The 27541-nt window shown below is 38.8% G+C and overlaps 1 protein-coding gene across 1 annotated transcript in view; it reads right to left on the bottom strand.

Moving 5' to 3' along the window:
* The window catches only part of LOC139745614 (BTB/POZ domain-containing protein 7-like), a 102080-nt gene that overhangs the window by 68634 nt on the left and 5905 nt on the right, over positions 1 to 27541 (bottom strand). Inside the window, exon 2 of the mRNA XM_071656014.1 lies at positions 14361 to 14456. The gene's annotated coding sequence lies outside the window, so the exon portion shown is untranslated. The remainder of the gene's footprint in view (positions 1 to 14360; positions 14457 to 27541) is intronic.

The raw sequence follows: 27541 nt of genomic DNA, 5'->3' as shown, positions 1-27541 counted from the left end.
GCTTTTTCTTCGGAAAGAAACCCTTGATCATTACATCTATTACTCTGATACAGGACATTTCTTTCCATCATGCTGTCATTACTCACTGATATCTAAACCTCTCCAATACGAGTCATGTACTCTAAAATCACACATTTGGTTCTTGACCCCAGCTCTTCCTGTCATGTTTCCACATCTCGGATCCCTTCCTGTCATCTCTCTGCTTGCTACTGTCTACTGTCTTCATGAGTTCAGAAGGGTTAATCATATCAGGAGAGCAAGAAAGCCTGCCTGGGTTCAAGGTCTGAGGAGCTGACGGGATTGAAGGGATGTACGCTCCTTTTAAATGGGTCTTTGCACAAGATTACACCCCTTCGCCCCACATGTACACCCACGTTTGAAGGATTGCCTTGGTTAGGCCAGGGAGGTGACCTCTCACCTCCCTGGTTAGGCCGGTGTCCACGCCGCTGGCTCTGTACAGGACGCGTGCCAACCATTAGGCTTTAGGCTTTACCTACAAACCTCAGATTATGCCAGAGATGACCTTGAATCACAGCATTTAAGTGGATTTATCAGCTCTAGTGTACCTCAGTGCGAAGGACCAAAGGCTTTAGGGTGATGTACCACCAACTGGTCACTGTATTATAAACATGATACAGAAGACGTGTGCTATTCATGATCAGCAGTCAAGTAAAGCATCTTTACTTTGCATGTTTACCACACTAGATCACTGAGTTTTTTTCTTCTCCATTACAGCCAAGTATAAAAGGAAACTGAATATTATAAAAATGTGTATAGTATGGATTTTATTCATATTCAATTCCAGTGAATATTCATGATAAGTATTGCTCAGAGTATTTTAAATGCATTTACTGCTGCATATTCTTGGTCTTACTCTTAATGCTCCTAGATAATCTGGATAATATTAATGTGTAATGAATTTAGTTTCTAGTAACAAAATATAAAACACACACACACACACACACACACAGATAAAAAAAAATTGGAATTGCAACAATGCAGAAAATGCTTGTTCTTAATTTTTGTGTTCTGAATTCTGTTCTGAATGATGTATCAGCTATGTTTCTCAAAAGACAAAAGATAGCCCTTCCCTTTTGCATTCCTTCCCAAATAGCACAGAACATGATATATTCTACCAGAATGACAAGACTATTGTAAATCTATAACATTTATGTGATATTAGAAGGTTGTTAGCTGTTAAAATTCAAATAATGCACCAAACGCTCACCGTAACGTATTCTGTGTACTAGGCACAGCTGCATACATCAATCCTCCTGTGGTTGTAATAAGTATACTTATACTTCGAACAAAAGATATATGCATATTAAAGCTGTCAGCTAGAAATGAAGAATTCACTAGCTTCTCTTTGTTGTCGATAGCAAATAACAACACACCACTTACATGAACTACACGTGCAACTAAGTGCATCACACAGGTCTGTAAAACTAGACTAGTAGTTTAGATAATAATTTTTAATTTTTGCGTAGTACGAAAAAAATATTCAAATCTTAATGGTCAATTTACTAAACAAATAAAGACCCTCTTGAGTTCAAAATTTACAGGAGGTTTCCAAATAATGTTTTCTTCAATACCTAAGTGTTCTCACCAATTTTTCAAAAATTTGCACGTAAAAGGGATTGGCTGTCTTTAAGATGAAAGCTGTCCCACTCCATGATCCACTCCAGAAAATTTCAGAGTACATGAAAACACTTCCAATCTTCAGAGAAGGGAACAATTCGACCTAGACTTAAATCTGATGCTGAATGCTGTCCATGGGGTGAATCTTCTGGATTTGTATGATGATGTGCATCTGAGGATTCATCTTCTGATGCAAGACCATGGACTGATCTGATCCTTGTTGTTATACCAGCAGCTCTAATGCACTGCTGCCATAAAATGTGATTGCACTATAAACTCACGTAATGCACATCTCTTTTTTTAAATTCGTCTTGAGTTTAGAAATCACTCCAGTCCTCTGGCACCGCTATTTATTTACTGCATTTTAAAAGGCCTTCCGAACAAATATTGCAAAATGTCACAGATGTTCACCTCAAGACAGCTGTAAGGGTTAGTGCTTTCAGGATTCTCTGCACACATGCCTCTACCCTATCAGAAATGAATCTGAAATTGGATTTTTCATTTCATTTCCCGTCTCCCCTTGCAGTCAGCTGCCAAAAGCGCTCCGATCGGGTCCTGCAGGAAAGCCTGCAAATGGATTTTCCTCATGAGGCTCGGCTAGAGCCACACGGTGGTGAATATGTCTGGTATGTCGGAGTGTGCTACAAATTTCTCCCCTATTTTTCCCCATAGAGCTGACAGAAAGGCCATTCTACCTTCCCAAACAAGATGAATGAATAAAACATTTCATTTCGTTACAGCTCAGGATCTCTGGTCCTCATTTGCAAGATCTCTCAATTTCTATCAAATGTCATCCAAAGCTGGCACTTTGTGTCAAAATCAAACAAGTGCCAAATTTGAGCTCCAAATGCACTTCAAACAGAAATTTGTCAAGAATTTCTGATTACATTTCAATGAATACTATGCAAATCTCAATTAAGTGACGTTCAACAGACCATGGATTCTGAGTTTTCAATTTGAAGACCCATCTCCCGACCCTCTCTACCTCCATCCCAACAAAAAAGGAATAATCTGCAAATGAGGGCCACTGATGTCAAGAGTAAGAGAGGAGGAGGGAAGGAGGGAGAGGAAAAGACCATGAGCCCCTAACCTACGATGTAGGTGAGGGTAAGAAAATGGTGAGGAGAGAGATTATCACAAATAATGGGTGAAATGAAATAATGGATTACTGAATGCTACATGATTCAAATCACCCTGGTATCAGGCTACCTTTATGTGTCTTGAACATGGACTACAAGTCTCTCAAGTGACAGACGAGTCCCATCTAGCAAAGCATTGTAACGTGGCTTGCTGGAAGGCAGTATGCTCACTGTCTCTGAAATTTGTATTATATTTGCAACTACGGTGTGCAGTTTTGTCACAAGATTGACAATCCTATTCATGTCCTCATTTTGCTCAGGGCCTGGAATATTTGTTGAAAACTAAACAAAAATCAGAGGAAATCAGTTTAACTTCCAGGCTGTACATATATTTGAGTATGCCTGTATGTAGAAAAGCTTACATAGCTTAAGAAAAAAATGAGTAATAAATATAATAAATAAATAAATAAATAAATAAATATATATATATATATATATATATATATATATATATATATATATATATATATATATAAAATAAAAATGAATAAATATGAAAGAGAGCTTTAGAGAAAACTTTTGTGAGAAGATTAGGAGTATGATTATTTTTGTGGTTATACACATCAGTTGGGTTTGATATCATCACATATGTTCTATGTGAAATGCATTATCAAATACACTGCTTTTATAGGAAAGGGGAAAACACAAAAGACATTATCTTTGCCATATTTTAGTGTTGTTTCCCCTTTTCATATACTGGAGCCTGGAATGGCTTCTTTGGAACAGAGAGTCAGCATTCATTACACATGCCCTAGTGTTTACTGCTTTGCAGTGCGACTGCTTGTGAAATTGGCAACAAACACATAATTGTAAACAATCTGTGCTAACAGACTGAGAATGCAAACAAAGGGAAAGGGGCAGGGGGGCAGAAGACGAGGAATGTAGGCTTGTTTATCTGTGTCAGGCATAATACCGTAATTTGTGGAAGACTGTGTGAATGAATGACCATGTTAAATAGGGAAACAAGAGGGGGGAAGTCAGCTGCAGATAATGCCTCCACTTGCCTCATTATTAGGTCACAAAGCATCCTTACTGCCTCACTGTACACACACAGTGAGTTGGTGAGTACATACATACTGTAAAACATGATATATTCGCGGCATGAATTTTTTGCGAATTGGAGCCGACAGCCTTTTTCGTGGCATGAAATTTTCACGAAGCGCCACTGGCGTGCAATGCATATAGTGTAAACAAGGACTTTCGCGTGCATTTTAATTTCGCGAATCTTGGCGCTCGCGAAATTATAGTGCACGCGAAAATTCCTTGTTTTACAGTAGTATGGCAATGGATAAATCAAAATTAGCAAAAAAGTAGGCTGGTGAACACAATGGGATAACCACAAAAAGACAAAATCACAAAATAGTACTCAGGAGGGGCAAGAGATGATTCATACACAAAACAGTCTAGCCATGATAAATCAAAACTAACAACTGAATTTATGTAAATTTCTACCTTTGCCTTGGTGTACATGGTATTTTCAACCAAGATAACCTCAAGAATACACTATGTACACCTTCATCATATTTGGCCAAATTGCTCAGTAAACTGCTCAATGATACAAGTTTATTCAAATGGCACTTCTTGTTGAGTTACAACTTTACTGGTTCTCATAATGGATGAACTGTGACATGTTGGATTTTTAAACTTTGGAATTTCAATTTTGGATCATTTACTTCACAGTAAAACTTAATATTTAGACTTTGACATAACTCCTTCACCAGGTCGTCATCTTGAGCCAGTTTAGTGTACGTCACGATTCATCCAGCAGATGGTTAAGACACCATACCTTTACACGTGCTGAACACTGTCTCAACCAAGAAATGTTAGAATGTGATCTGGTTTACCTGACCCAATGACCTACTACTAAACTTTTACCACAACTGAATTTCTTGATTACCTTCTCATATTCCATCCTTTTATATCATCTCATGAAATTGAACACTATGTAGTTACCATGCATGCATTAAATCAAGGTATTACGGGAGCAAAAAAATCCTACGCATGCAGCTTCCATGTTTGTTGCTCACGCATAGTAAATAAGTTCATGTTAAAGATGCAATATCAAAGGGACTGTACAGTTCTGGTCGAGGTGAGGATTTAGCTTTTAATGTTTTGTGAGATATTCAGAAACCACTCTATGAGATGTCAAAGGGCATGCAATTCTAAGGGGAAAAAAAAGTTTATTTGATCAAAATCGGTTTTCAAATGGCTGAGATATCCCAAAACAAGGTGAAACAAAGAGATCCTAATAAAAGGCGTGGCCTGTCGCCTTTTATTATTATCACTTTTTTGGATATCTCAGCCATTCGAAAACCAATTTTCATCAAATAAACGTTGAATCCTTCTTAAAATTACATACTCTTTCCTATTTCATTAGCGGTTTCTAATTATCTTACTTAGAATGTTATAACCCTAAATCCTCACCTCAACCAGTACTATACCTGTCCCTTTAACCTCCTCTTTCCCTTCCCCAATTATCTTATCTCCAGATTGAACAAAAAAAAAAAAAACCAACAAACAAAAGAAAGAGAACTTCCCCTGCTGAAGCAATACCTCAACTCCCTGTCCATCCATTATACGGTAACAAGGCAAGTCATATTTTATCTGTTGAATATTTCATCAGGAGTGAAATCTTCTTCTGCAAAATCATTATCCTTCAAGGTAATAAAATGACCTATCAAAGGTGAACATTAAAAAAAAAAGAATTCTTCCATTATGAATGGTCACTTCCTCTGGCTGATGGCACAGAGTAAAAAAATATAAAATGACATATGATATTTAGGCCCTAATATAAAGCAAGATCACACACTCTACAAAGATAGATTGCCAGTATACAGGGAAAAAGCTGAAGGAAATGGCTGCTAACATCCTTGGTGCAAATAAAAGGCTCCACGCGGAGAAAACACATCACCCATGGCTATTCCAGGTGAGAAGGGCAAATATGGGAAAATAAGTATGCTGTAGAAATATGATTACAGCATGCATCAACCACCTTCATCACTTTGTCCATCTGCTGGTTGAGTTTGCTGACCCTCACACATAATGAGCTTCAGTAGTTGTCCAGTAATGGACAGTACTACCCATGACTCAGCCGCTATAAGAGCATGCCACCCCACCCCAAGATCTTAACCACTCTTGTAAATTAATTTGGATTTCTGGCAAGGTTGCAGTATCGATGGAATATTCCTTTGGTATGGCGTTTAGTTCTCAACCCTTATTTTCACACACACTTTGGAAAAATATTGACTTTTCATCTCTTTCCAATATATTGACATCCAAGTAACACAACTTGAGGGAGAAAGTGTATCTTACTTCACTGTAGCTGAGTGACCCATCCTCAAGAACTGAGTGATGCTAAATGAGTTAACATGATTTCTGTAGGGCCTATATTGATAAAACCCTGGGTTAAATGTTTGTTCAATCAAAGTTAACAATGAGCAAAGTACCACTTTCACTAAACAATAATCTAAAAGGAGACATGGTGTACATACTGTATATTTCACTTTTTTTTCTTTTGTGAGCTTTGTAAGTCAGGTGTACTAGAAGCAACAAGTATTTGTGAGTTTTTTAAATATGCATGAAATTATCAATACTGACATTGATATGAATGTGATGTGCATGCGAATAACATGTGGCTCCCTTCATTACTGTGCTCCACAATCACAAATTCAACCACTCGCAAAAATTGTCGCAAAATCCCAATTTACGAATAAAATAGACTCGCTAAAGCCATAATAGTGATTTTGCTAGAAGGGGTTTAGAATTATTTCTTTCAGCAATCTTTCGGTTAAATCTACATTTTTCTACAAATGTGTGAAAGCAGTAGTCCCAATACAAATGTATGATGTTAGTATGTGTTGATAGCTCTTCAAACATCCCTATAGTCTCCACCACATTACTGCTAATCCTGTTACCAAGGATACTGTTGTATGATTAACCACTCAAAACAAACTTTAGACAGGTTCTCCACACATGCTGTGGTGTAACTTACCTTGGTGACTTGCTTTATTAATTTAGATGCTTTATCAGCACTTGTCCACTGATAAATTTAAAAACAAAAAATAGAAACTCCAAATTACTCTATGACTTTTACAAACCACAATACTCCAAATCTTAACTAATAACTCCAAATTTTATTGTCCGAAAATGGAAATTCTTTTTTGCCCAATTGATCGTGGGCCCGGCAGCCACTGAGCAGCCCCAGATCGACGTTGCTCTAACCTTTTCAACTGTTGAACGGCAAACAAGGTAGCAGCAACTCCCATAGATCTTTTAACGTCTTTTGGTATGACGCGACCGGGGTTCGAACCCACGACCTCCCGACTGTGAGGCAGCCGCTCTACTTACTGAGCCAACACATCGGTAACCTTAAGACTTAAAAAGTGTTGGAAGACAATATTACACATTACACATGCAAATGAAAAAAAAAATATCCATTGCAAAGCAATGACTACAAATTCAAATGGTTCTTATCTTCTACAAATACTCTTGTCAGCTAAGTTGTTGTTTTTTTTTTCATTCTTATCTAGTATCTTCAATCCAACAGAAATATGACGCATTTGATAAGGGAAGCCTTCAACATGCTCTTGCCCTTTCAGGTGTCAATGGAAAGCACACTGTGTAGCCAAAAATGCATCCATACTCCAGCACAAACAACCACTCACACATTCTAAACACCTGTTGCTGTTGCCAAGGCAACCATAAAGCTGTTAAGACTGCTGCATGACTGTACGTATTAATTATGAAATGCAAGAAAGAGATTCTGAGGACACTTTCCACAGTCAAACGGGTATAATGCCATTAGGTATAATGCCATTATATCATAAATCACACAATTCTCATGCCCTTTGAAACCCTCAAATGTGACACTCTATAAGCATAAATAACTCAGCAATGTGTAATATGAGCACCAGGCTCTGCTGTTCAGTTTTGCAGTCTGGACTCAATTTGGCAATATCAGATTCTACCACCACGTCACTTTTGTGTAAGACAAGATCACTCTACTACACACACTACTCTAGGATATTGCTCTTATGCAGTGATTTAACACCAGATGTTGATATAGGTCCCACATCTTCTTTCCTAACAACAACAAAAAAGAAAAAAAGAAAAAGAAAAAAAGAAAAAAAAATTTTGAGTCCATGATCATATGCAGACACCACCATTTTCTATAATCCATGGTGTGCACTATTCATGCAACATTTATATGCAGACGAGTTACTGTAGTTAAGCTGTACAAGGAATATCCAACTTATCAAATGTGTTGTCATGGCAATGTGGAAGTGATATTTGCATACTTGGAAAATTTGTGATGAAAGATTGGCCACAGGAGCCCTGACATGATGTCTCCAACAAGAGGCATTGGCTGAGACGGAGATCCTTCTTTTCTCTGAGTCTCCCATCTTTGCAAATACTCCTTCGCAGGACTGGCTTTTAAGACGCATGACTCATTCATTTTGTCAGTCAGTGCTGAGTGGGAAGCCAACATAGCTTTTGTTGTGATCTTTGTCAAGCTTTATTTCATCTGCCAAACAATGGCGGCCTCGTCATCTCAGCTGGCCTAAGGAGTGCCGTTCACACGTCTCATTGCAAATACTTCGTCTTGGTGAAATGGCTTAGCTTTTATCAGGCTTCGCCTTACTTCCATGTCTCCTTAACTCACAGCTCTACACACCAACTATCAATTTGATGATAGCTGTTGGGACTGAAACAATGAATTCATGACCATTAAAGGATAAGTTTAAGGACCCAGTTGATCATCCCTGTATTCATATGAATTCCAAATTGTCTACAAGGTGTATATTCTTAGATTGCAAAATATAGATCTTTTATTGTATGATGGCGTGGGGAGGAGTTTGCAAACATAACGGTTTCTCTTGAGTTATCACACCTAATCTTGCCTCAATCTCAAGTCAATCTTCCCATAATCCCTGCTACACTTCTTGAAAATAAATACAAACTGTTATATACTGTATACTGTTCAAAGAACATTCTTGCAAGTACATTCATAGATAACTTGTAGAATTATAACATTGTTAAAAAAAAATTATTCTTGGCAAAAAATGCACAATATTAAACCAGCAAAAAGAGTTAAAAAAAGAACTAAATGTCTTAAAATGTAAACATTTGTTGTCTTCTACTTACATATACACCATGTATACAAAACATAGTAAACCTAAAAGAATCTCCAAATAAACTGTCTTCCGCTGACAACAAAGATGGAATCCAGAGCCCAGAAGAAGGCAATCATCTCCCTTGTCAAGATCTATAATCTTCATTTAACCAAATAGAAAACAGGGCAATACTAACAAATTGAACAGCCTCCTCCTCCTGCATAATCGTCCAATCTAGGGAGCACTTAATGAGTGAAGGTTGCCATGCCACTACAGAATGAGTCACTCAGCTCCCATTGTACACTCGGTGGATGATACAGGTAATAATGCCCCTCTCCCTACCTCCCTCGGGGTACCCTCACGAACTGGGCCAGTGTGGAAGTGTGCTCTGTCTGTTTTCACGCATGGTTCTCATCTCATCTCCTCCCTGATTTGCCAGTTTATGGATTCAATTTGTTTCTGGTTGGATTGCCCATGTTGTAATGGCCTGTATCTGTCTCTGTTTCAACTAGAATGAGCACGCCACTCTCTAGAGACGGGACGGCTGTAGTCTCAGTCATCAGCTCAATGTCAGTGGTGGAACCAATACTCTTACACCATAAACATTATGACACAACAACAGCACAGTACAGGATATCATGACCGATTCCAATCAAAATACTGAAAGAGATGGTCACAGGCAGTATTTGGTCAGATGAGTGTGAAGGAAACTCTTCGTTCACAACAATTTGGCTTTGGACCTTTGCACATATACCTGATTGTAACACTGTAATACTACATTATGCATAGTAAATCAATGGTCAAGGGTGTTGATAATAGAAAGGTTAATGGCATTACTCCTATCACTTTACATCAAGCCTTTGAAACTGTTCACTGCAGGATACTTTTCTAAAGCTAACCCAGGACAGGTGCTTTCACAACAACCTACAGTGGTTTACTTGGCTGTCATAAAGAGTAATATGTAGGCCCTATCTCTCCACTCACTCAACTCAAGGCTGTAAGCAATCTCCAACAATTTTCTTCCGTGAAAAGAAATGAAGTGCAATGCTTTCAGTGATAAATTGATATGAAAATGGCTCTTCCACATACTGCAAAGCAATTTCATTATAATGCTATGTATTCACACAGATATAGTACCCTCGCGTTCAAATGTTCATAATCATACACATTGTTGAATACAAGGCTGAGGTGTATGATGCAGAGCCTACAATTGACCTTATCAGGCTTGCCCAAAGACAGACTAAATACTGTCAAAGTGGACATTTTTGCAGCGACGAATTTTTCACGCATTTCGCAAAACCAGAAACTACCACAAAAGATAAAAGCAAGCAAATATTTTTGCTTCAGATACGTTCCAGTAGTTGAGGTCTCAACTCCGCCGAATTAAAAACACGCAAAAGTCTTCTCACCTGGCCAAGCATGAAAAATAACTCACACAAAAATATCCACTTTTACAGTAATTCTACAGATGAATTATAAATGGTTACATACCATCCTGCACTTTATTTTTTGTGTGTTTCACTAGCACATACCACCACACACGGAAAGTCCTGCGGCCAAATTTGTTCATACATACAGATCAAACATGGCTTCATCAAACTGCTCAATGTAACTACTACAGGTGCCTTGAGTGGGGCCTCAAGCCTGGAATACCCTCAAAATTGACTTCTACCCTAATCAAAGTGCCGAGAAAGAATTCAACAATTTCGTTAGGCCTACATTGTATACGTTACTTTCCACAATCCAAATTTAATGAATACTTTCATCATAAATGTTGTTTGGCCGACAGTTAGGCAATTTGCCCGAGCTTGCCTGTCTTTAGCTACATGTGAATATGCATGCATTGCCTACTTGATTCAGAATGTGAATTAAAATTGTTCATTCACATGATATAATCTCAGGGAAAGCTGTGCATTTATCATTTAAATACAGTAGTAAACTAGCCTATCAAGGACTAGACACTCATTTTCAGACATGTCTCTCACAGTTCACACTCAGGAGAGTAAGATTATTATATTGAATACCTGCAGCTGATGCTTTTGAATCCTACCATCATCAGGAAAGCCTGATTATTATTAGCCATTTACAAATGTATACCACAGGTTCATTAAAGGACAAGTCCACCTTCATATACATAAGGATTGAGAAAATGCAGCATTATTAGTAGAACACATCAGTGAAAGATTGAGGAATATTAGACAATCCGTTCAAAAGTTACGAATAATTTAAGTATCTGCGCAGTCACTGCTGGAAGAGAAGACTACTACAGTGTATGATGTCACATGCATACAACTATATAACGAAAATAAAAAGAGAATTTCACAAAACTTTACCTTTTGAATAAAGTGCACATTTCTTCGACTTGCTACTGACGTATGTTAGGCCAAGTAAAAAAAGAAAGTAGTTTCTCGTCCGGGTTTTTTGAGCAAGGCGATGAGGGAGGTCCTTACTATTTGATATCTTACTATTTTTTCGAGGATTGTCAAAATGAAAGTAATATGTGTTTCTCGTCCGGTCATTCTGAGAAAGGTAACGAGAGAGGGCATTACTATTTTCTATATCCAATTTATGAAATGAAATATCACTCTGGTAGCTGTGGAATGAGAGACCAGGTCCCAAGTGTATGTCTTGCCTGCACTCTGTGCATTTTCAAACAAATAGATGTACCATACTTGAAATGAAACTTCATGCATGCAGAAATTTTGCTTTTTCTTTCCACTACAGATGTCAAGGGAAAATGACCATCTTAATACTGGTATTTAGTGTTGTAATGGCATTTCTGATACCAGTGTACTTGCAATTCTGATGTATTGTGCCATTAATTGAAACAGGTATAAAACATGTCTTTCAACAAACCTACGACTGAAATAAATTGCGTGATATTCAAAACACTGCTTTATTTATTATTGGTGTTTGTGATCCACTTTTTGTGTCCACACAGCTGGTATGTATATGCATTTCTTCACAGTACAATTGTAGCACATTCAACTGGAAACTGGCTTATACAATTGCAGATGGATGTCAAAATGATACTGATTTATGGCATTATAGCATTAAACATTTAAAGATGTTTCTTCATGTTCTAAAAAGACATTTGATAATCACTCGTCATTTGGATGATGATTGTACAGTGGAAACTCGATATAACGAGATGGTCGGGACCGAGTCGTTTTCCTCGTTATTATAGCCGATATCTCGTTATCCAGGCATAAAAGAAGGCATAACATAAAGACATTAATTTGCACACGTGGGACTACCCATCATCTTTCAATCAATACTGATAACTTGGTAATGTGTGTGAGGTAATTACTCACCTTTATGGGTAAGAAGATGTTTTTTCGCCAATGAAATCCGATATCAAGAATGTTTTTTCTAATTAATTGTAGAACAGATGTTTGAATTTGTAAATCTACATAGCTTGCGATTGTGAGAAGATCGTCTGTGGATTGGTATGTGGTTATGGTATGGGTGTTGTGTGTGAAAAGCTTGAATATGGTCTGCACAATGCTGTGTGTGTGTGTGTGTGTGTGTGTGTGACACATTCTGTATACATTATGACTGCATGTGTGTGTGTGTGTGTGTAGATGGGGAATTCCCTAGGTAGAAAGCCAATCACAGCATCAGATTGCCTCACACTTGCTAAACGTCATGATGATGTCATGTATACGGTCGTCCCACCACATTTTCTGCATGTATCAGTGCGCGCACACACACACACACACACACACATACACGTACAAGATACAACATATGCGGTGCTAGCTGTAGAGTGAACTGAAGAAAATGTGTGTGTACAAGACAGTTTTTGGTGCATCGAGCTTTACAATCTCGGACCGTGATAGCACAGGCGAAGTTACTAGTAAGCTTTACCCGAAGACATTTTGCTTTACCTCGCTATATCAGGTTTGATTGGCTATGTTTTTCTTTGTTTGGAAATCACAAAATTTATCTCGTTATAGCAGTTATTTCGTTATAGCCGATCTCGAAATGTAGCATTTTACATGGACTTGTGTGGAAGGAAATTTGGGACCGGGAAAATTTCCTCGGAATAACCGATATCTCGTTATAGCAGTGTTCGTTATACCGAGCTTCCCCTGCCCTGTATACCACACTACAGATGTTACGACTCACGGCCGTGTCCGTGAATTTACGTCGTAAAGAAAAGTATCCCGCAGAAATACGAGACAAACCAGAATCCGTGGAAAAGTTATTTATTTTGTAGATACACCCATTTAATAATTCTACATTTATGTTTGCACTGGAAAAGCGCATTCATTTTCTCTTCAAAGTACAAGTAGAACAATACATCGCCGTCAGATGCAACGTTACAGAGCAGAGTGTACGGGCCTCTACACATTCGAATGTGTTCATGTGTGCGTGCAGACAGCTGACAGACCAGGGGATGGGGACCCTGGAAAAACTTGACGGCTACAGACACGCACACTTTGCCAATATACGGTGCGGCACGGCCACTGCACTTGCACCGTACCTTCCGACACTGCATACACATGCACATAGGTCACAATGACATGAAAATGTATACAAACTCGATACAATCCTCACAAGCATTTGTACAGTACAATTCATCCGCTTAAGATATGAGAAACGGGGAAAAATACGAACAATGCGAGGCGAAATATGCGTGGAATATCAGCGGTTGTTCGCAAAAATGTTGCCGCTATCGCGTTCACGACGTACCGAGTGCGCTATACATCACAGCCCAGGCCCACCCAGGCCCGCCCAGGCCCGCCCAGGCCCATCCAACTACAGTTCGACTGCTTTGTGGTCATTCCTTCTTGCCGAGCTCGCAGTGTGCAATGCATGCGTTATTACATACGCACTACAGAAGCTACAGCGCCAGCTGTACTACAGCTAATTAGAGGACGCAAGGTGTACCTTAGAAATGAGACATCACGATTGGTAGGTGAATTGTCGAATTTTTTTCGGCGGCGAAAAAATAGTAAATATCAAAAAAGTCGATGCGGCAACTGAAAATCGATGCGGGCGGGGAGCGGGCTGGGACGAGAATTATGAATTTCTTGGTATTTTCAGCGCCATTTTGAAAATAGTAAATAGTAAAAAAATCGATGCGGCGGCCAAAATCGATGCGCGCGAGGACGAGAAACTGGTTTCTTTTTTTACTTGGCCTTAAGGGTAATATTATTCCCCCTGCCTTCAGAAAGAGAGAAGTCGAGTGTTCTTTTGTTATGCGAGAAAAATAGAAATATGTTGAATTTTCTTTATTCTTTCTTTATATCGTTGTACTCATGTGACATCACAAGTTATAGTAGTCTTTTCATCCAGCTGTGACTGAGCAGAAACTTCAACAATACATAACTTTTTAATGGATTGTCCGATTTTGCTCAAGCTCTCACTGATGTGTTCTACTAATATTGCTGCATTCACTCAACCCACATGTCTATGAAGGTGAACTTGTCCTTTAATGTTTGCAAAACAACATTATACCCACCTTGATCAACATCTGTCAGGCATGGTACATGAGCACACTTGTGTAGACAGTGTTGAATTGTGGCTGCTCTCTGCCATTAGCACACCATTTCAGGCTCTGCAAGAATAACAGTGAACACATTACAATTGCAACCTTAGATCTTTAGGCCTATTCGGCATACACACACAATGTACCATTAAGAAAACAAAGCAATCTTTATCTTTATTTCTTCCCTATCAGATCATGTCAGGCCTTTGTTGATCACTTTTTTTCTATGATGTAAGATATCTATGAAAGCAAACAATAGCACAAGACATGAATTGGAAATGGCCCACACAATCCAAGAAAAAAGCTAGACAATGGACTATTCCACTACTAAGTAGTCTTCCACGTATCTTTCAGAAACCATCGTTGACAAGTATCAAACATAACTCCGAACAGATCCTGACTACTCGCTAAACACCACCATTATAGTCTATCAATCTTGTATGTTGGATGTTCCTCTGTTCTATATATCTCTAGGGCTCAATGACTTTGCTACCTTATGTACTTGACGGAGTATAGAGCTGAGGGATTAGCAGGTAATGAAAACTGGTGCAAAGGTTAATGATTGAGCATGAATACAATTTAGATTGGAACAGATAATTCTCAGTGTGCACATACAGAGGCATATAATGCTTGTGTGCTGTTCATCTCTTGAATGATCAATGTGGAAGTAAGAGCAGGTGTTTGTACATTCTTGCATGCCTTTAGTTAAAGTGACACTGAAGAAATGCATAGCCCATTGCTCCCAACATCCAGTCATCACATCTATGCATTTATAAAAACATTCACATCAGAAGGTGAAATTGTGTATCTGTTGCCCATGAAGAAAAGCAGTGAGACATGATAGATCTATGAAAATTTGTGAGGAATAGGCTGAAGAAAAAAAAAATCTGAAGAAAGCTTAAACCATCGAAGTGTTAGTATATCATCACACATGACATCTTCATGAGCATCTAAAATAGACATCCTGGTCATATGACTCCTTAAACTCACTGGATTTTCCCACAGTAAATCCCAAACAATACCTGTTGAAATTAATGTTTGAGGAATATGTTATTATAATCTCTGTGATATTATGGAGATAGTGTAGAAAGATAGACACTTCTAGTTCTACAACTACACTTGCCATTGTTCTACTTTAAATGAATATTACTCTTCACTCGATGTTCCAAGAGCTCTGATAAATTAACTGTTTTGAGATATTCATAGGATGCAATGTTAAATGATTTCCTTTACACTATCTGACTTCGCTAAAACCTGGGCAGATTTTATTCAAAATACAATGTGTAACCTTCCCGTACAAAACATTCTCCTTCAAATGTATGAATGGAAACCATTTCTTGAATCCCTTCACAATGTATCTGCCATCAAAATAACCTAATGTTTGATACACTCTGCTCTTGGTTTTCAAGGGCAAACTAGAACATCAATTAATGAGATATACATATTCGGGTGTGGGTTTCTTTTTTATAATACCAGTAGTTCCACATCTGAAATACTTGCACAATATTTCTGACATTCTAATTATGTCATTTTTTTTTACAACTAATCTTTTAGTTTCAACAAACTGAATTAATGCTTAAAAAGAATTGAAAGCAATGGAGCACACTACAAATGATTAGCCCAGCTTACATTGTTCTCAAAATAACATCATAAACAAATAACACAAAATTCAATGCAAGTCTTTAAAGACATGTTGTTCTATTCATTAATATTCATTAATATCCAAGAACAAATTATACTAAACATAATAAAATCATGTGTCATAAACAAAAAAATATTGCCAAAGCTCAATATCAAGTTCATGGTCAACTGATCATTTTATAGTATCATAAAAAAAGTTGCAAGCATAAATTCTAAAGTCACATGTTTCCTGCATCCTCTAATTTGATCACAGGTCCATATCTCTGGCACATAAAGCAAATGGTAAAAACCAGCTTTGTGGTCTTTACTGTGATTGCCAAGCAATCCTCATGCCAGTATTCATTACCATGAATTAACCAGGACTGACCCAATTTACAAATGGATCTCCATTCTTGCTCACTGTTTAAACTGTAATAAGTGCTGCACAGCTGTTTCCTAAACCAAATTACAGGTAAATAGGTTACCAATCTTTCTTAAAAAGGTATGACGGTATGTTATCTGTTTGAACTCTCTGAAAGCCTAGAACACATATAGCCTTCCAAATGTGTTCTGCAGGCTCATATGAGCCAAAATAAATCTTCAAATCTGTGCATATTATGCTGGGCGTACATGCATTTTGTACAATTCCCCAGCAAACTTATGACATTTCTGGACAACAAGCGAGTGCTACAATAGTTTTGATTTGGCATGCAACACTTTCCCTTAAAATCTCAGCATCCTAAACCTCCTTATGCCGTTTTTTTTAAAACCTACATTATATGAGTGAAGCTAGGTGAAGCCGAGCACATCAATGAGAGCCCCTTTTGATATCTGTGAATATGATCAATATAAATGACTAGGTGAAAGCTTAACCTACGAACCAATGGAACTGCAAGACTTGCCCACTAGTCATTAGTGTGAAATGCATGCATTAGCTCTTTGGCACAGAGCTCTGTTGCTTGGTTGTGAATTTTGCTACCAAATGCTGATAGCAAAATTCTGTAACTTTACAGGTGTAAAATATAACAATAATAATAAAAAAAGTGGACAGGTCTTCAAAAGCTCTCTTACTGGCACTTGCATTTCATTAGGCCTGTCTTCATCACACTGAATTTTCAAAACAGCACGGTATTTTGTGGTTAAGAAACTAGAAATGTCGCTACAGCGACTGGTTATACCCCCGCCAAACAACATTTCATAAGCTTTGGTCAAAAAACTGAGGAAGTAGTTAAATGCGCAAGATCTTTCCTTGATCTTCTGCCATTAATATGCCGTTACCATGGCAACGTACTTTCGGGTACTGTCGAAAAATGCGTCTTGCACATCTACAACCAAAGGCACACATCTGTACCAAGTTTCATGGAAATTGGGCAAAAACTGAGGAAGTAGTTTGCAACACAAAATTTTCCATCATTTTGGCTCATAATATGTGAGCTGTTACCATGGCAACATACTTTTTGTCACTGTCAAGAAATGTGTCATGCTGACCTATATCCTAAGACAAACATTCAATATGAATTCCATGAGAATTGGAAGAACACTGATGAAGCAGTTTTGCCATGAAGCATTTTGCCCTATATTTTACCAATAACATGCCGTTACCATGGCAACGCACTTTTTGCCACTGCGGAAACATGTGTCTTGCACATTAACATATTCAGATGAACATCTGTACCTAATTTCATAAAAATTGATCAAAAACTGTGGGAGGAGTTCGCGACACAAGATTTGTACCCATTTTTGCCCATAATATGCCGTTACCATGGCAACGTACTTTTGGGTACTGTCAAAAAATACGTCTTGCACATCTACAACCCAAGGCACACATCTGTGCCAAGTTTTATGGGAATCGGTTGAAAACTGAGGAAGTAGTTCGCGACGCAAGATTTGCAACGGACCGACCGCCCGACCGACCGCCCGACCGACCGCCCGACCGCCCGACCGACCGACCGACCGTCCGCTGATTCCTATATACCCCCTTCAAACTTCGTTTGGCGGGGGTATAATTAGCGTGATGTCAAATTAATCCGCTATTTATGCAATGAAGATGCAATAGCATACTACATGTATTTGATCAGGAAAATTTTCCCCAAAATTTTGGTCCAGTTTGTGAAATAGCACGCTAATTTGTGAATTAGCGTGCTATTTGGGTTGAGTCCCCATCAGCCTTTCTCGATCCTATCATTCAAACCACATGCTAAGCCCACAGGACTCTACATAGAGTTCTTTGGCTGAGCAAGTCGAGCCGAATAATGATGCAAAGTACCGTACATATAGGCCTATGCGTCAACTTCTAGCTAATTCCGAGTCGATGAAGGTACACATTCATAACATCCGGCTATTTTCCTACACCGCAACATAGCCCTCTAATTTGAACTTTGGTGTGATGAAGAGATGCCTATAGTCTGCATGACAGCCCTCTGCTTGCTTCTCTTGCAATTACTACAGCAAGAGGGCCTTTGAGGGAGGCTACCACTTGTGCTACTTCATGTGTACATTGCCATTCTGGATTTGCACAACACTGATTAGTGTACAGCCAGCAGTCCAATTGGGCATTCAGTGTGAACAAAGATTGGGGCTCATATCAGCCATACAATGGATTTGTGTAGGAATACATGATGACAGCTACCAGACAGATCTTTACGTGACATTTGAATTTCTCTCTTTCATGACGCACTGTGACTACTGTACCCTATCTACAACTGTGCAGTGATTTGTGAGTTGTGGGATCTTGTGTGAAAATGTTGAAACTCATCAAGGCACATGCCAAACAACAGTTTCATACTCCGGTTGGTCTTCAACCAGTTTTGGTTGGAACTCCTATCAATGTCCAACAAAATACTGAACATGATTTGAAAATCAGTTGTAAATTCATATTCATATTCCATGCAATTTGGTCTTCATACAATGTACAATTGTAGATTAATAAATCATGACATTTGTTTTGTTTTGTTTTGTTTTGTTTCCTTTCTTTTCAGTGCATGATTGCAGATAAATAAATCATGACATTTGTTTTTTTTTTGTTTTTTTTTTTGGTTTCCTTGCATAAATATCTCACTACGCCCTCTTTATTGATCAGCACTTCTGGTGGGCTATCTTTGCTGATCAGCACAGATGTTCAAAAACTTGCCATCAGTGAATGGGATTGAGTAATCCTCTTAATCTCTATTGTATCATAGTGGCTTATTGTGCAGGTCTCCCACATCGTTTCACATGAGTGGGTTTTTTGTTATTGTTGTGGTTGTTGTTGTTGTTTTTTGCCTCTGATACATAACGGCCAAGTTTGGGTGGAATTACAAATTGAACATTGTTTGGCATACATGTATTACATCTACACCCATGGGTACATACAGAGTTATATATGAAGAGATATAAATATGCACTCACACTGACTCCCTATCCAGGGAGGTGGGACCACCTCCCTGCCCTATCACAGATCATACAACTTTAACTAGCTATGTTCACACAGTTCAAATGGCTCCTATCATTCATCATTTATATGAAAGAAAATTTGGGTCTTGAAAACCACACAAAAAGACTGTCAACCACGTAAACAGAATCACAGTGAGAAGATGAATGCATCCACAGTTAGCATGTCTTACATACTGTAAACATAGTGCTCAGCATAAGCCAATTAAGTGCTGTGCAATATTTATCACAATCAGCCAGAATCCAAGTGCGGCCACAGGGACAACAACATTCATTCACAGTCACACAATATATAAACTATCACCTTCCCACAGGATCCCATCTAACAGTACTTTGAACCTGAATCCCTGTACTATTTGTCAGTACAACAGCCAATCTGCCCAACACATCCCCTCCTGGTCTACAGACTGATTAGAAATTTAGAATTCATTTATGGGTATACCAACAGCCTGCTGAAATCAGTGATGCAGGAGATAACTTGCTCCATGCTTCAACCTCCCATTCCTGTGTCCAAGCCACTGAACTGTCAGACAAAATCCCTGCACTCTAACCCACAGAATTCTCCCCCAAATAAACATGTCTTCCAACCCCTATCCCTGTCCCACAACTGCAACAGATTACCATGCCTCTGTACCCTAAGTCCTGCAACTGGTGAGGGTGCTGCCTTCCTGAACTTTATAAAGTCTAAAATGATCCTTCAAGCCACACGCTAAAAGGTCACTTTCAGCACTGCACCTTCCTATTCTTTCAGCCTGGGCCTGCCCCTTCCTTCCAACCTGTTGAGTGGCCATATTACTTTGACCTCTCCACACAAGGTCACTGGGTTCATTGGGGCCACTGACAGCCAGTCCCACTAATAGTAAATAATGAAGAAATCTAATATTTTCTTTCCCCTCAGTCAAGTTAAGTCAGGAATTCCTTCTCAGCTTGGTTTCACTTGCCCCTTAGGGTAAGGGCTGTCGTCATTATGTCAGAAATCTCACCATGGCTATTACACGTTTAATACTAGCTTCCAGTTGCATGCCTCAGCATTCTAAACTGTTCCAGACTGAGAGGTATGTGCAAAACTTGGTTGAAATGTGTATAAGTTCATAAACTAAAGGGTTAATAAGTTGACAAGGATCTGGAAGTTTGACAGGCAGGGTCAAATGACTGCACAGTTTTTATATTTGCTTTTTACCTGGTGAATCAGTTGTATGCTCTCAGCAAATTCAAGCATTCTACTCAGTATCAATGGCTAAGTCACTACAATGCTAACATTTACTGTACAGGCCTGGCGGCATGGTGCAATTAACTCTGCAATAAGAGGCGAAAGTTTTTAAATTTGCATCGGTCATCGAAGCACTGTGCGAAGCGCATCTTGAAAGTTCACCTCCTTGTAACTCCCTTATTTCACCACCAAATTCCTTGAAACTTCACATATCTGATATCATGGATATATTATCCTCCAAATGAACTTTGGGTGAAAATGCTGATCCCCCGTATCTTTCGAGATATTAGTATTTTTCTGTTTGAGTGGATCGTGGGAAAGGGTTAGGATTATTTCCCAACACAAGTCTGCCACAGCATGAATATGCATTTGATTAACATCATCCTTAGTCTGTTTACCCCAGACTCATTATCTGTGAAGTTTCGTGTTTGCGCAATTAGTAGTTAGGTCAAAATCAGAGCAAATGGACCACCAAGTTTATGAGAAAACACTGGACATGAACAACTAGATTATCCTTTTGTGCATGCGTTCTCTACTGGTCAGCACATGCAATAGTAATAGCCAATCAGCGATGTCAGGTTTATAGGTGACACGGTTCGGTCTCACTGTTCGGTCCACAGGGCAGAGGGCACAAACCCTGCAAAGTGCTTCAACAGTTGGATGCAGCATGGAAAATAATACATTGGACTGTGTAACACTTACGCTATATAAGTTTTATGATGGGCCACAAGTGACGGTGATCTCAATTTTTTCCCCGACATTACCGTGCGACATACATTACAGAAAAGATATTTGGAACAGAGTATAGACATACTACCACAAGCCATATACTGTATACGCTATATATTTCGCGGGGGTTTTATTTTCGCGAATTTCGCGAGTCGGGAGCTATTTGCGAAATTAACAACACGCGAAAATATTACCTTCCAAAATGAATCCCTTGCCTTGATGATACGAACATTTCAGTACTAGTATCCATGTCACGGCTTACCGAACAGACCATACTGGCTATGCGCTAAGCTTGTTTACGCACGTCCACGTCTACTTACGAATACTGTAGAGAGCCAATCTATTATCGCAAGGGGACCACTCGTCAGAAATCTAGCGCGATGGACTTAACCACTTCAAAAATGTTGAATTCTAACTTCCTAGTTCGCAGAGTTTGGTAAGTTTTTTTTTCATGCAGTATATAACTAGTATCATTCTTGTTTGCTAGTAAGTTGAAAATTCACACTTTCTTTGCCACTTCATATTTTCTCTGGTCCCCCAATCGCGAATTTAACCACTCGCGAAAATGTGTGATAGCGGCAATTCGCGAAAATTTATGTACGCGAAAATTATAGCGTATACTGTAAAACACAATATATTCGCGGCATAGCAATTTCGCGAATTGCTGCTGGCATCCAATGCATATAGTGTAGGCAAAAACTTTCATGTGCATTTTAATTTCGTGAATTTTGGCGCTCGCGAAATTCGCGAAATTAAAATGCACACCAACATTCCTCGTTTTACAGCACTGAAGTTCCATTCTTGGGCAATAAAATAAATGTGAGAAAATAACACTTTTTTAAAGACCAAATTGTCTTTTTTGGAAGCTAAGTTTCGCCATTTTTGGAAGCTAAGTTTTCTCAGGTTTACCCTCAATATAATCCCAAATAACTAGCATAGCAAGTTAGAGAATAGTTTCTCCTTCAATTTGCTGTATAGATTTTATACTGATAGTAGATGGCTTCTGAGGCGAGATATTGCGATTGTCCTGCAACACTTCCCCAGTGGTTTTGTGTAAACATGTTGTTTACCTTATGCAAATCAGGTAGCGAGGGCGAAAGCTTTTGGCAAGTTACAATTGTAATTGCACCATATCGCCAAGCCTGTTTATGGCTGTCCTTTCCTGAAAATTTAATAATCAATTAGATACTATTTTCAATGCTTTCTACTTACAGTTGAACCTCTCGTATCCGGACAAGTCGGGACCGGGGCTCATCCGGATAAGGGATTTGGCCGGATACGGGAGACTCAAGTACATACATACACATGTACTGATGACGCCCATTGTAGTACCACATGTAGTAATGTGTATACTGCAACCTTTTCATTGTTACATTTGGGGATGTTTGGGGATGTTAAAATGTCTGAAGGTAAGCAATTTGGAAGGAAATTTGATGTAATGTATGTTAATCATGTTGGAAGTAATGGGTAAGTCATGTGTGTTTGTGTAGGAGTTCTCAAGGAGTTGGGAATCCCCCTTTCCTCCCGTAATTATAAAAAAAAAAAAATTACGACGAGATTGCGTCCGTATAATAGAGAGATCCGGATAAAGGGAGGCCGGATAAGAGAGGTTCAACTGTACTTTTATTAAGTTGTATACCGTACATATTAAATCAAACCCTGGGAGTCCATTTTGCAAGCATTAGTTGATCCTGGATTACTAAGCCCGTCTACCTTCTAATACTGTTAAGAGAAAATTTTTGTGCAACATGAAACCAGTATGAAAATATAAGCATTTAAATTTTTACCTGTTAGGGTCCTAAATGTGATACTATTTTAGAATTTGTTCCTGGAGATTAAAGACACCAATGAAATTTATCTTACCATGCAGAGCATGAAAAATTACTCACATGAAAATTTCCACTTTTAAAGTATGGTACTTCACTCACTTAGAACTTCTCTTTGCAAAACTCAAGCCACCATTTATGCCAACTGTTATATGGTTTAGAAACTGAAGCAAGATTCACTGAAAGTTAAAATGATAACTTGTCCTATTTAAAGAATAATAATAATAAAACTGAAAACTTTATTCACTTCTTCTAGAATAACATGGGACACAAACTAGAACTACTTTGTATGAGCTAAATTTGCAGTCTATACACTGAGGTAAATCTTTTTTAACTTCAAAGTTTCACTTTCATTTAAACAAAGTTCAGGATGCAGAAAATGGGCACAGGAGCTTTGCCATCAGTTAGTCAGGTCACATGGATTCATCACAAATAAGAAGACGATTTGCAAATGGCAGCTGAAACTTTTTTTTTCTCTCTGAGACATTACTCAACAGCAAAAGAGGAAAACCCTTGATATCATATAACACATCAACAACACTGTAATCTCATCTGTTGGGCAGAGGCAATCATGCTGACAATGCACAGAATGTATGTAACCAATGGGTAGTAGGATTTCTGTCAAAGTCCATGTTAATCCAAACAGCTATTGAAGAGTGTGCTGACAAGTGAACACTTTCCACTGAGGAAGTCACACGCTTGTATTTCCATATGAGAATGCGATACAGGATGTGCATCAGATAATATCAGTTGTGTTTATCGATGTGGCACCAAGCTTTAAATGAAAATAAATATCCAATATCCTTGAAACCAAATACCTTAATGACAGTGAAAAGACAAGTGTGATTCTCTGTCGACTACAAAACATCTGTACACTGTCATCAAAAGTGTAGTTATTGTAGAGAGTGAATGCATTAAATTGATGAAATACTTATTTCAAGTGCTAAATATATCTACAGCAAACCATCAACCACAAAATAGAACTTGCCCTGAAACATTAGACAAAGTGAAAGCACAGAATATAACACAAGAAATAGGACAAACTCCTGGGGTTCAGACTACTCTAGAAAAGCCCTAGACAGCTGCCTGTTTTAAAGCATCTCTCAGCTTCCATGGAAGGAACTGCGCCTGAAATATGGATAGCGAGACACACAAAACAGACCCCAGGAAGGGAAAACACCATCGAAAAAGATCGTCCTAACATTGACAGGGACATGCATTTCTGTACAGGATATACATTCTAGTAGGCTGACAAGAACAAAACAAACCAAAACCATGCATTACATTCACCCAAAACTTAGATGCTGGTTTTTCCCAAAGAATGCCTACGACAAACTTGCAGGACTGGAGTAAAAATTGTTTTACTATAGACCTTACAGCATTTACGGTAATTGAAAACCAACAATAATGTGTACTGCATCTTACAATCTTGCTCAATGTAACATCTAGGCCTACACATAATGTACTATGGAAGGTAGAGTATGCTATGGAAAGTAATAACAAGTACTTGTACCAAGGTACATTTTCAAATTAAAAGTGTAGATATGTTTTTACTGTACAATGTTTTGAATGATGTACTTTTGTAATTGACATCATACTACAATGCACTGACACACTATCAAAGCATTCAACATAATGCACATGAGATCATCATGTGATGCTTGAACTCATACTTCCAATTTCCTGAACTTCATCCTGTGCTATAAAGAACAAAAACAAAGAAACACAAAAAGTACATAGGCCTACACCCCCCCCCCCCCCCCCCCCCCCACTTCATATCGACCTCAGGCAGGTACACGTACATGTACATTGTACCAGTACAATGTGTATAATCTATACTGTACTTTAATACTTTATCATGTTTGAGCCACAGAATGGGCCTTTGAATAGCCAGTAAAGTGGAGATGCATGTTACTATGGATATGAATGTACACTTTTGAATGGTAACACTTATAAAAGTTAATATCATCACACACAAAGCAGGCAGTTACATCAAGACGAGCAAGAGACTGAAAGCCGGCTGCTCATGAATGTGCTGATAAGAGGGGCAGACTTTCACTTCTCGGCCGATACTCATCCAGGGGTTGATCAGGTTACAGAGTCAACAGATGGGAGTATGCTGACAGAACCACAAGACGGTGTCTATACACCCCCTGCTTATTAACTTCTCCACAAGCTTAATGCATTTCCTTCTTAAAAGGTATGAATTCTGTTTCCATAAGAATCGATATGAAATTTTGAGGAAACATCCATGCATTTAATGAAATCATTCAAGCCCTGTTTGGCTGTGCTTGACAGGCAAGATGTGATACTGACTTCAGCAAAGACTAGAATTTGATGGTTACATTTTCCAACACGTCCCTCGCTGTTTAATTTAGGCATACCCTCAGGATATCTTGAAACTGAACTGCTTGTAGCAAAGATAGATCTGACCAAGGAGGTATGAGAGTTCTCTCATACCTCCTTGATCTGACAAAAGAAGTATGAGTACTCGGCTTGCCCATAAACTCTAATATTAACAAACCTTCAGGCTTGTATGGGAGGGAAATGAGGGAAAAAGTGTACATGCAAATAACTGATCTACACAGCATACAATAAACTGACCACATACACTGTCCGAAAGAGTGGCAGCATTTGAAAAATCATAAGCCTTATTCATAGTACACAAAATGCATGCTATCAATTTAAAAGAGACTTTCATAAGATTTACTCTATATACTGAGACAGCAGTTTTTGTATACAGACATAAGAAAAGCAAAATCAATGGAACTTTATCATTTTTTTCATGAGCTGTGCAAGGTAACAATAAGCATTACAGATGATCTGGCAAACATCGTGATCTCTATCTTTCTGCATTTAGAGTTTTTGATACATGTAGTTGCACAACTACAATCCATAAACCTGAGAGGTACAAACTGTATATAATATTTATAACCTAAAATCTTACAGTGTATATCCAGTGTCTGTTCACTCCATTACAATGATACATTACATGTACACTAAATTTTACAAGGATCAGCTGATTTTTGACCTACAAAATGATGTACAAAGAATCATCTAGAACAAAAATGCTACATCTGATGTACATTGTATTCAACTGCCAGCTGAACATCTCTCTTATCAGTCACATATTTTTATTTGAATGCATAATACAAATTCTGTGAAAGAGCAAAATGAAGTAAATCACACAATACACTTTCAAAATTTAGGGATCACAGCTGTGCGTACAAATTTTAGATGTTTTGGCAGAATTCTGATAGAGTATCTAAGGATAAGAGACACACGTTAGAGTACTTATATTTGAATATCACTTGGACCCCGTTTACAGTGCGGGGCTGGGCCGAGCCTGGCCTCAATTGCGGGGCCGAGCCCCGCAATTCTGTCTGTTTACAGTGCTGGGCTCGGCCCTGGCTTTTAATTCAAACACTTCAATATTTTGTCGTAGTGGCGCTCTGCTTGTAAACAAACGCAATTTGGTAGAGTCTGGTTTCCAGACCCTTTACCAACTGGATTCCGTGGCGACAAAGTCGCCGTTCGGTAAAGGCCTTTTGCCGAGGGAAAAATCCTTTGCAGGACAAAACCACCTTAAACTATACTAGTTTTCGACGTTGAGGGGGTTAATATCCTGAATAGCGAATAAGTACGGGTAGAGGGTCTGGAAGCCAGACTAAATTTGGTACTGCATTTGGCCCAGTTTGCGTGTACACTGAGAAAAGGCCGGGCTCGGCCGTGGCCGAGACCACCTCCAGAGCGTGGCCAAATGCGCGGCCAATTTTGGCCCCGCATTTGGCCTTTCGCGCGTTTATACTGAAATGAAGGCCGGGCTCGGCTGTGGCCGAGCCCGGCCTTTTTGCTCACTGTAAACGGGGGTCTAAGACTACTCAGGGTGCTTCAAACCTGTTCCCCCCCCCCCCCCCCCCCCCCCCCCGATAATACAGACCAAGTCTTTTTTCAGTGCTGCTGTCTTACCCATGCTATTATCGGCAATACATCTGCACAGGTGGCTGGTAAGCAAAGACAATTTGCACATGGACATTTTGCTCCTTGAGTCTTAAAGCCTCCTTCACTCAAACACTTAGCCTCCAATATGAAACTTGTCAAACAGGGCAGTTGACATTTGGGGCTTGGGTAGGCACACTTCTTCAAAATTTTGTGTTTTCATAAAGAGAGCAATATTGCATGCTTTCTCACAATAGCATGTTGAATTACCACATTTTTATTCACAAGAAAGGTATCTGGAAAACTAAAGAAACACAAGGATGAACACTTAGTTTTGAAGGTTTCATCAAATCTCATCAATCATCAGTTCATGTCAGTGCTTAGTGAGTCAACTCTGTGGG

Source organism: Diadema antillarum, unplaced genomic scaffold (assembly GCF_040938485.1).
Source record: "Diadema antillarum isolate AM-2024a unplaced genomic scaffold, OU_Dant_1.0 seq00001279_RagTag, whole genome shotgun sequence".
Classification (NCBI taxonomy): Eukaryota; Metazoa; Echinodermata; class Echinoidea; order Diadematoida; family Diadematidae; genus Diadema; species Diadema antillarum.
The sequence above is the reverse complement of the archived record's forward strand: the minus strand, read 5'-3'. Positions and strand labels throughout refer to the sequence as shown.